This window comes from Erythrolamprus reginae, chromosome 6, assembly GCF_031021105.1.
Source record: "Erythrolamprus reginae isolate rEryReg1 chromosome 6, rEryReg1.hap1, whole genome shotgun sequence".
NCBI lineage: Eukaryota > Metazoa > Chordata > Lepidosauria > Squamata > Dipsadidae > Erythrolamprus > Erythrolamprus reginae.
Genome location: NC_091955.1, coordinates 93,638,168 through 93,647,811, shown reverse-complemented (window position 1 = coordinate 93,647,811; position 9,644 = coordinate 93,638,168). Strand labels below are relative to the sequence as shown.

At 50.2% G+C, this 9,644-nt stretch overlaps 1 long non-coding RNA gene across 1 annotated transcript; it reads left to right on the top strand.

Moving 5' to 3' along the window:
* The first annotated feature begins 230 nt into the window (after positions 1–230).
* Positions 231–2,306, top strand: LOC139169077 (uncharacterized). The gene is made up of 6 exons (XR_011559422.1): positions 231–1,282; positions 1,378–1,483; positions 1,578–1,654; positions 1,748–1,829; positions 1,923–2,046; positions 2,167–2,306. It is a non-coding gene; the product is annotated as an uncharacterized lncRNA (long non-coding RNA).
* The last annotated feature ends 7,338 nt before the right edge of the window (positions 2,307–9,644 follow it).

The following is a 9,644-nucleotide window of genomic DNA, read 5'->3' as shown; positions in this document are numbered from 1 at the left end:
AGTCAGGAAGATGGGGCAGAGAGCCAGGACGAATTGGCAGACAGTTCAGGGGAGGGGGCTGGCAATTCGTCAGACAGTTTATCCTCTCTCAGCTCGTCTGCAGGACAATACATCAATTTACGCAGCCGTAGGGCCTTGCAAAGAAGGGATCGCATAAGCACACCTGGGCTTGGTGTGGTTCCCTTAATGAGGGCTAACAGCATAAAAAGGGAACGGGGCGCTGATTATCTGGATGGTTTGTGTGGCATTGTTTGTTCCTGCTTTGAAGTTCCTGCTCTTGGATTGCACTTCAGCGTTCGGGGAGTTTGAACACTGGGACAAGCTGCTGCTTTTGTGCTGTGGATATTCAGAGACTCTTGGACTATTTATGCTCCGTGACTTTTGTATGGGTTGGCTTTTCACTGAACTTTGTAGCTGACTGAATTTTGCAACGAATCCTCTTTGTTTCTCCTGAAAGTAAGGACCATTTGCTTTAGACTTTTTTCTTTACTGTTTAATACAAGTTTGCTGCTTAACTATCCACGTGTGTGTTTGACCTTCTTTTCTGGGCCATTAATCATTGCTTGAGGCCGGTCAGGCAGAACACAAAGACGCAACCTGACACCAATTGAAGCTGTTCAGTTTGTGAAGGCCAGAATATCCAAGCTTCGCCTTCAGTATTTAGGCAAAACAGCTTACTGGAATGAAAAAGCTCGCGAATATATGCAAAGCAACCCAGATATTAGCATGACTGCCATACTGAAATTTATTGAACGTTTGTGCTTCCATCCTGACAGTCGCTTTCCAGACAACGAGCTGACCGATTGGAATATATTTGAAACTGCTGCTCTGTCAAAGGGCGACCTCTTTTAATTTTGGGGGAACTGAAATTGCAACCCTGGTTGAAAAATTTCTGCATTTCTTTGATGGTTTTGATCAAGTCAGCATCACATCAGCTGTACAGTCACAATATCGTGACTTCAGATTTCTGATGTCAGAGAAATTCAAGTCTGGATTAATGTACTCCTTTGATGACGTGGTGCGTTTGCACTGAGCAACAGTTTGGAATGCTGTCACGTCTGCTGGATATTTGCGCAACATTCCAAACAATCAAGGGCTGATTGTGAGCGAGGTTCCAGCCTGATGAATGCTGTCAAGACCCACGCTCGTAATCAGTTGCAAACGGAACACTTGGATATGCTGATGCGAATCCGCACTGACCAGACTTCAGGGACACAGATTGATCTTGACAGAGTGTACTTGGAATGGTCATCAATGAAAGACGGACGTGAGAAACTCTAAGGTGAGCTAATCGTTCAGTGATTAACCAGTTTTCCAATAACACTGATTCCTGTTTTGACTTATAGTTAAATACAGTTAATATTTCTGATCTGACAGATTGATCTTGGCAAAGATGGAATGGACAAAGACAACGATGGAGTGGACAAAGAACGATGGAGTGGACAAAGACAACGATGGAATGGTCATCATGAATGAGAGACAGGTGAGCCCTACTTTCAGTGATTGACCAGTTTTCCAATAACGGATTCCTTTTTTGACTTATAGTTAAATTACAGTTAATATTTTTGATCTCACAGATCTTGGCAAAGATGGAGTGGACAAAGACAGCAATGGAATGGTCATCATGAATGAGAGACAGACGTGACAAACTAAGGTGAGCCATACTTTCAGTGGTTAACCAGTTTTCCAATAACACTGATTCCTTTTTTGACATAGTTAAATACAGTTAATATTTTTGATCCGACAGATTGATCTTGGCAAAGATGGGAGTGGACAAAGACAACGATGGAATGGTCATGAATGAGAGACAGATGTGAGAAACTCGTAAGGTGAGCCATACTTTCAGTGGTTAACGAGTTTTCCAATAACACTGATTCCTTTTTTGACTTATAGTTAAATACAGTTAATATTTCTGATCTCAGAGATTGATCTTGGCAAAGATGGGAGTGGACAAGGACAACAGTGGAATGGACACAACGATGGAGTGGACAAAGACAACGATGGAATGGTCATCATGAATGAGAGACAGATGTGAGAAACTCTAAGGTGAGCCATACTTTCAGCGATTAACCAGTTTTCCAATAACACTTTTTCCTTTTTTGACTTACAGTTAAATACATCTATGAATATGTTGGAAGTTAATAGTTAATATTTTTGATATGACAGATTGATCTTGGCAAAGATGGAGTGGACAAAGACAATGACGGAATGGACAAAGACTGAATGGTCATCAATGTGAGAGACAGATGTGAAAAACTAAAGCGAGCCAGACTTTTTTGACTTATAATTAAATACATTCATGAATATATTGGATGTTGATAATTAATGTTTTTGATCTGAGACTGACAGACCAAACCTAAAGTTCTCAAATACATCTTGGTATTTCTAGAGGGAAAGATTTATAATTTGCAATGGCTGTTGTAAGAGGGCTAATCTTAGGAAGTTTGGGGTGTTGAATGATTATTGTCTATTTGAAAATATACTATTGAAAATATAGAATGATGGATGTCAGAACTCACGCTTGTGTGATAGCGTGTACCCACACTTTATTTATTTATTTTGGCTTCTATGCCATCCAGTCCCGAAAGGACTGCCATTCAGACACTATACTTTTCTGCCCACACCGAAAAAAAATTAGAGGAGTCTTGTGAGTACTTCCCTGACCCTCTGATTTAATTGCCCTGGTTTTCCCCCGATATTAATATATCATCAAAATACGGTACTACCCCTTTAAAGCCAGACAGTAGATGATCCATCAGGCTTTGGAAAATGCCTGGAGCTACGCTGACTCCAAATTGAAGCCTGGTGCACTTAAACGCCACCCCTGTGTGTTACAATAGTCTATGCCAAAGCAGTGTCCTCATCCACTGGGAGCTGCAGATAGGCCTGTGCTAGATCCAATTTGGCAAACATTTTCCCTTCCCCCGGGGAGTGAAACAGTTGCTGGACAACTGGTATTGGATACGAGGTATGCTGCAGGACTTTATTGATGGTCAACTTCGAGTCTGCGCAGACCCTAATAGAGCCACCGGGCTTCAGTGCGGTAACTATGGGTGTTTCCCATGGGGCGTGATCAACAGGGACCAGGATGCCCTGGGCGATCAGCTTGTCTATTTGTTGATCCAGCTTGGGCAGGAGAGGCAAAGGGACCCGATGGGGCTTTAGTCGTAACAGGGGGTACATTTGGGTAAAGGGAGAAAGATGGGGGGGGTCCCCTGTAAGTTCTCCAATGCACTTGCAAGGAGAGTCCAGGATAGGAGAGTCCAGGATGGGTAATTCTTCAGTCTGATTGGTCGGGACTGAGTTTAATTTAAATAATAGGCAGGTACCGCCCCCCTTAGCCCTCCAGTCTAAAAACTCAGTCGCAGTATAGGGACTCTGAGTTTGTTTCTCTTCAATAAATTTATATTTATTGCTTATTTATATGTACTAATTTAAATTTTTTCTCTTTCTCTTTCTTTCTTGCAGGTGCAGTTGGGGGGAAGTTTTGTTTCCTCAGGCAGCCCTGGATTCAAACCTCCAGTGGGTTTTATCCAGGGGTCTGCAGCTCCTCCTTTCCCAACCCCACAAGCTGGGTTGGCTGACTGTTTCTCGGAGTGAGCACCCAGGGAGACTACCTCCGAGGTAGACCCTGGAGGAGAGGAAGGGGTTGACGCCTCGGGAGGGTCCGTCCCGCCCGTGGCGAATAGACCCGAGGACCAGGAGAGAAGTCCTCAGTGAAGAGGGGAGCGCGTCCCGCCCCCCCCCTTACCATCAGCAGAAACAGAAGCGCTGAAAGGCTCGGAATGCCTTTTATACGGCAAGGACTGGCGGCGAGGAAAAACCTCGGCGGAGGCCGTTTATCACGGCGCTTGGAGGAAGGGCGGGGGAGCCAGGGGAGGCTTCCCGCCCGTTCCCTTGGCAGCAGCCGGCGGCCATTTTGAGGAGCCCGAAATCAAGCGGGCAGGCCAGTCGCCGTTTGAGGGCATCATCGGTTGCTAGGGCAATGGCCCGGCGGCCATGTTTTTTTGAAGCCGACGCACAGCAGCGTCTCCCTCAACAAGGCTGTTTTCGCGCCAAGTGTCCCCTCTGCCGAGAGACACGCAGGCGCAGAGCACCAACGAGCAGTTACTGCCTTGGATGCCATTACTGCTAGCGGTTACGAGCAAACGATCCGGTTGTGGACTCGATCTTTAGCAACCTTTGATTGCTGTTTTGTTGCTAGCGTGTGCAGGAGCAGACGATCCTTGCTGACTCAACCTTTTGTGAGTTAATCTTATCGTTATGGCTGATCAATCCATTCAGGCTAGGGAGGAAGCCAGTGCCACCAGGCCCCCCACCCCCAAGGAAAGGCCCCAGAAACAGAAATCTTCACAAGGGGCTGCGCTCAGGGAGGCTGAGAAGAGGATTAAAGCGCTGGAGAAACAGTTAGAATCCTCTCAGAGGTCTGGAGGCCCGCTTGCGCCTGTTCAGCCCCCCATTTCCATCCCTCCGCCAGTCTCCCCCTTATTTGCACCAGGGGTAGTAGGCTCGGCCTCAGTGAGGGATTGGTCACCGGAAAGGCACTTCCAACCCTCAACTTCTTCCAGACCGGATGTCTTTACATTTGGAAGACAAGCAGCGTGGCCTACCACAGCCACTGCTCCACAGCCAATACTCCCACAATGTGGTCAGACTACAACAGCCACATTCACCCCTATGGCAGCCGGATTGCGCACGGCGCAGGGTGCCTGGCAAACCATGCCCCAGGCCCTGCAGGACCTAATTGTCAGCGCCTACACACAGGGTCAGGCTAGTGTGGCTCAGCAGCAGCAGGTACCGGCCCGCCCTGCTCCTTCGAGATTCAGGGACCCCTGGATGGCTCCAGCTTCTCAATCCATCCTGGAGTCAGGGGAGGAGGATGATTTTTCCAGAGAGGACTTCAGCGAAGCCGAGGATGAATTATCCGGCGATGAACAGCCACCTGAGCAACCCGCGTTACCCGGCCTGTTCAAGGCCTCACTCTTCCGGGTTCTCCTGAACAAAGCCAGGATGACCATTGACCAGGCTGGTGAGGGAGGTCAGGGGGCTCCTTCTGCTCTGGATCAGCCTACGGGTGGTCTCTTTGTATTTCCAAAGCAAGAGACCATTAATGTTCCGTCATCCCATCTATTTCTAGAGACTGTACAACGACCATGGGAGAACCCAGCGACGGGTCAGGGCCCGTCTAACCTGGACAGACGCTTCTACACTTTTGACCAGCACATGGAGGACCTCCTGGAGCTGCCGATAGTAGATAAACCGGTGACCAGCCTAGTCTCAAATGCCCTAGTTCCTTCAGAATCTCAGGAGGGATTAAGGGCGGAAGACAAAAGGGCGGACAATGTTGTTCGCAGGACTCACCAGATGTCAGCTTGGGCCGTAAGAGCCGCCTCGGCGGCATCCTTCTTTAATCGGGCTACGCTCCTCTGGATAAAAGACATTCAGTCCAGAGTCGATCCGCAGGATGCGAGACTACGCCAAGACCTAAACAAACTGTTGGCGGCCACCGAATTTTCGGCGGACGCAACAGCCAATGCCGCCAAGTTTTCATCAAGAACAATGGCCGCGTCGGTCGCCTCCCGCAGACTCATCTGGTTAAGGAATTGGCAGGCCGACGTGAAATCAAAATGGGCCCTTGCTTCTTCACCGTTTAAGGGCAAGAAGCTCTTCGGAGAGATCTTGGACGATGTGTTGGTGGAGGATAGGGATAAGAAAAAGGTTATGCCCAACTCCAGTAAGAAGCAGGGACGGCGTTTTACACCCTACCAACGGCGGCAGTCCTTTCGGAATGATTCCGCCTCGACCAGCAACCAGGGGTCGAGGTCCTACTTTCAAGGATCCTTTGGTCAGGGTTCCTTTCGTATGGACAGAAACCCACAATTTGATCGCTCCAGGTCCTTCCAGGGCCGCCGCCCCTTTAGAGGTTCCGGCAGGGGGTTCAGAAAGGCCAAGTAACTTTCTTCTGGATACCCCTTTAGGCGGCAGACTAATCCATTTCTCCGACGTCTGGGCCAACACCTCATCAGATCCATGGGCGACTTCCACAGTTTCACAAGGTCTACAGATCGAGTTTCTTTGCCCTCCACCTCGTCGCTACCTGCCTTGTCGTGCTCCCTTGGAAATGTCCAAGAAGAGGCTCCTGTATCAGGGGGTATCTCACCTGCTGGAGATAGGTGCCATCGAGGAGGTCCCTCTACCTCAGCGGGGTATGGGGTTCTACTCAGCAATTTTCTTGGTACCAAAATCGTCAGGAGGGGCACGCCTCATTCTGAACCTACGGAGGCTGAACCTCTATGTAAAGTACAGGAGGTTCAGAATGCATTCTCTGCGTTCCATTCTTGCAGCCATCAGGCAGGGGGACTACATGACGTCCATAGACCTACAGGAGGCCTACCTACATGTCCCCATCCTTCCGTCTCACCGACAATATCTGCGCTTCAGCCTGGATGGGGCCCATTTTCAATACAGGGCCATGCCTTTCGGGCTTTCATCGGCCCCAAGATCCTTCACGAAGCTGCTGGACGTTCTCACGGCAGGCCTCAGGCAGCGGTCGGTGCGCCTGATGGCCTATCTGGACGACATCGTGATTCTGTCCAGGTCAAGAGACCTTGCGCTTCAGGACTTGCATCTCACGATCCAGACACTTCAGGACCACGGCTTTTCGATCAACTTCGAAAAAAGCCACTTGACTCCCACAACACGGCTGGCCCACCTGGGAACCAGTATAGACTCCAGGAGGGGCCTTGTCTTCCTGTCCCAAGAGAGGCAGTCCACCATCAGAGTGCTCGTCCGGGGCTTGGCGCCACAGCAATACCCCAGACTCTCGTCCCTGTCCAAGCTTCTAGGTACACTGGTGTCCTGTATCGACATCATTCCATGGGCCAGGTACCACCTACGTCCTCTCCAGTGGTTCCTCTTGCCATTCCAGAGAAGGAAGATCAGCCATTCCCACCTTCAGGTGCACCTCGACCCGGCAGTTCGACGGTCCTTACGGTGGTGGATATCCCCAGCTCTAACAAAGGGGTCACTCTTTCTAGACAAGCATCTTCTGACGATGACAACAGACGCCAGCTTGACGGGATGGGGAGCCCATCTTTCCTCGAATTTAGCCCAGGGCCTTTGGGACCCATCAGACCTGAGGGAGGTCAACATCAACTTCTTGGAGTTGAAGGCAGTTTCCCTGGCTCTCCTCAGTTTCGCAGACCTGGTAACGGGTCAACATGTCCTGGTTCGGACCGACAACGTCTCCACCCGGTCTCACATCAACAGACGGGGGGACTCGGTCTCGACGACTGATGAAGGAGTCAGAGTCCCTGTTCAGGTGGGCAGAGGCAAATCTGGCTTCCCTGTCAGCGGAGCACATCTCGGGTAGAGAATGTGTGCGCGGATTGGCTGAGCCGGGAGACATTGGATCCAGGGGAGTGGCAGCTGGATCCCGCAATTTTTCAGGACATCATTCGAAAGTTTGGTAGGCCAATCTTGGACCTGTTTGCTACCCGAAGCAACTCCCAACTCCCACGTTTCTTCTCCCGTTTCCCGACCCCGGGGGCGGAAGGGGCGGACGCTCTTCGGATGCAGTGGCCGCCAGGACTTCTGTATGCATTTCCCCCGATCTCCATCATTCCCAGGGTCATGTGGAAGATTCTGGAGCAAAGAGCGGAGGTACTGTTGCTGGCTCCATACTGGCCGCGCCGCCTTTGGTTTGCGGACTTGATGCAACTGTCAGTGTCACCCCCCTGGAGGATTCCGGATCAACGGATTTCCCTCTCCCAAGGCTCGATTTCCCATCCAGAGCCTCAGTGGTGGCAGCTGACCGTATGGAGATTGAGCGGCAACATCTAAGACAACAACTCTTGCCAGAGGCAGTTATTGATACAATCCAAGCTGCTCGCAGACCTTCGACAAGAAGAATCTACCAGGCTACCTGGGCTTCTTTCTCCAGGTTCTGTGAGGAGCGGGAGGTAGATCCACAAAAGGCCTCCCCTCTCCTGGTCTTAAGTTTTCTTCAGGCAGGCCTTGAAAAAGGTCTCGCTCCAAACACCTTACGCCATCATGTGGCCGCTTTATCCACCATCATAGGAGGGGACAGTTCCCGCCCCCTCACCAGACACCCCTGGATCAGGGACTTCCTGAAGGGGGCCGCCAACATCAGGCCACCACCGATCCATCGGTTCCCTTCTTGGGATTTATCCTTGGTGCTACACGCCTTAACGGGACCTCCATTCGAACCTTTTCGCCACATACCTCTCAGAATGTTAACCCTCAAGACGGCCTTTTTGGTCGCAATCACATCTGCCAGGAGGGTTTCTGAGATTGCAGCGTTCTTAATCAGGGAGGATCTCTGTAGTTTTCACACGGACAGAGTGGTCTTACGACTTGACCCAGCCTTTCTACCAAAGATCAACTCTACTTTCCACAGGGCACAGGAGGTAGTACTACCAGACTTCTGTACCCATGGGACTCACCCTTCGGAGCTTAGGTGGCATAAGCTCGATGTGAGGCGAGCTCTGAAAATTTACATTCGCAGGACTCAAGGATTCAGAGTTTCGGAGGCTTTATTCGTGTCCTTTGCAACCAGAACGTTGGGCACTAAAGTCTCTCCTAGGACGATAAGCCGCTGGCTGTGTGACTGCATCAGAGAGGCTTACCGAACTAAGGGATCCCCTGTACCTCAGGGACTCACGGGACATTCCACACGCAGTACGGCTACTTCAGCAGCCTGGAGGACCCAGGCTTCACTAGAGGACATTTGTAGGGCGGCCACTTGGGCGGCGCCGTCCTCATTTATCAGACACTATCGAATTGACTCTTTCGCTTCCGCGGAAGCAGCGTTTGGGAGGAGGGTATTACAGCGGGTGTGTTCCTTCTCAGAGCCCCCGGTCCGTCCTTCTCCCTCCCTTGGTTAATATCTTGGGTATATCCCATCCTGGACTCTCCTTGCAAGTGCATTGGAGAAGGACCGTTGAAACTTACCTGAACGGTCTTCTCGATGCACTGCAAGGAGAGTCCAGACCCACCCAAATTCGGGACCAGGGACTCTTTCTGACAAGGGTGTGCCTTTGGGAGTTGTTTCTAGTTACCTTGAATGTTGAATAAATTTTTGTTAGCTATACTGCTCCTTCGTTTCCTTTAGACTGGAGGGCTAAGGGGGGTGGTACCTGCCTATTATTTAAATTAAACTCAGTACCGACCAATCAGACTGAAGAATTACCCATCCTGGACTCCTATCCTGGACTCTCCTTGCAGTGCATCGAGAAGACCGTTCAGGTAAGTTTCAACGGTCCTTCCTACAGCTGTGTCAAACACATCAGGAAATTCACTCACAAAATTAGGAGGTTCATGCCCAAGAGCGAGAGATCGGAGAGTTGGAGGAGAGATCGAGCACGCACCTCTCCAGCTCCACCCTAACGTAGTAGGAAATCAAGTGCACACCAGACGGCAATGAAGCGAGCCTACGGATACCATGGCCGTCAACGGAACAGGCATTCCCCCGTTTCTGCTAGTGGCCCACCCCTGCTTGAACGTGATAGTTTCAGTATTTCAGTATGCAAGCTACTGATCTGCCGTTTGGCAGATCGAATCTCAGGAGGCTCAAGGTTGACATAGCCTTAAATTCTTCCAAGGTCAGTAAAATAAGGAGCCAG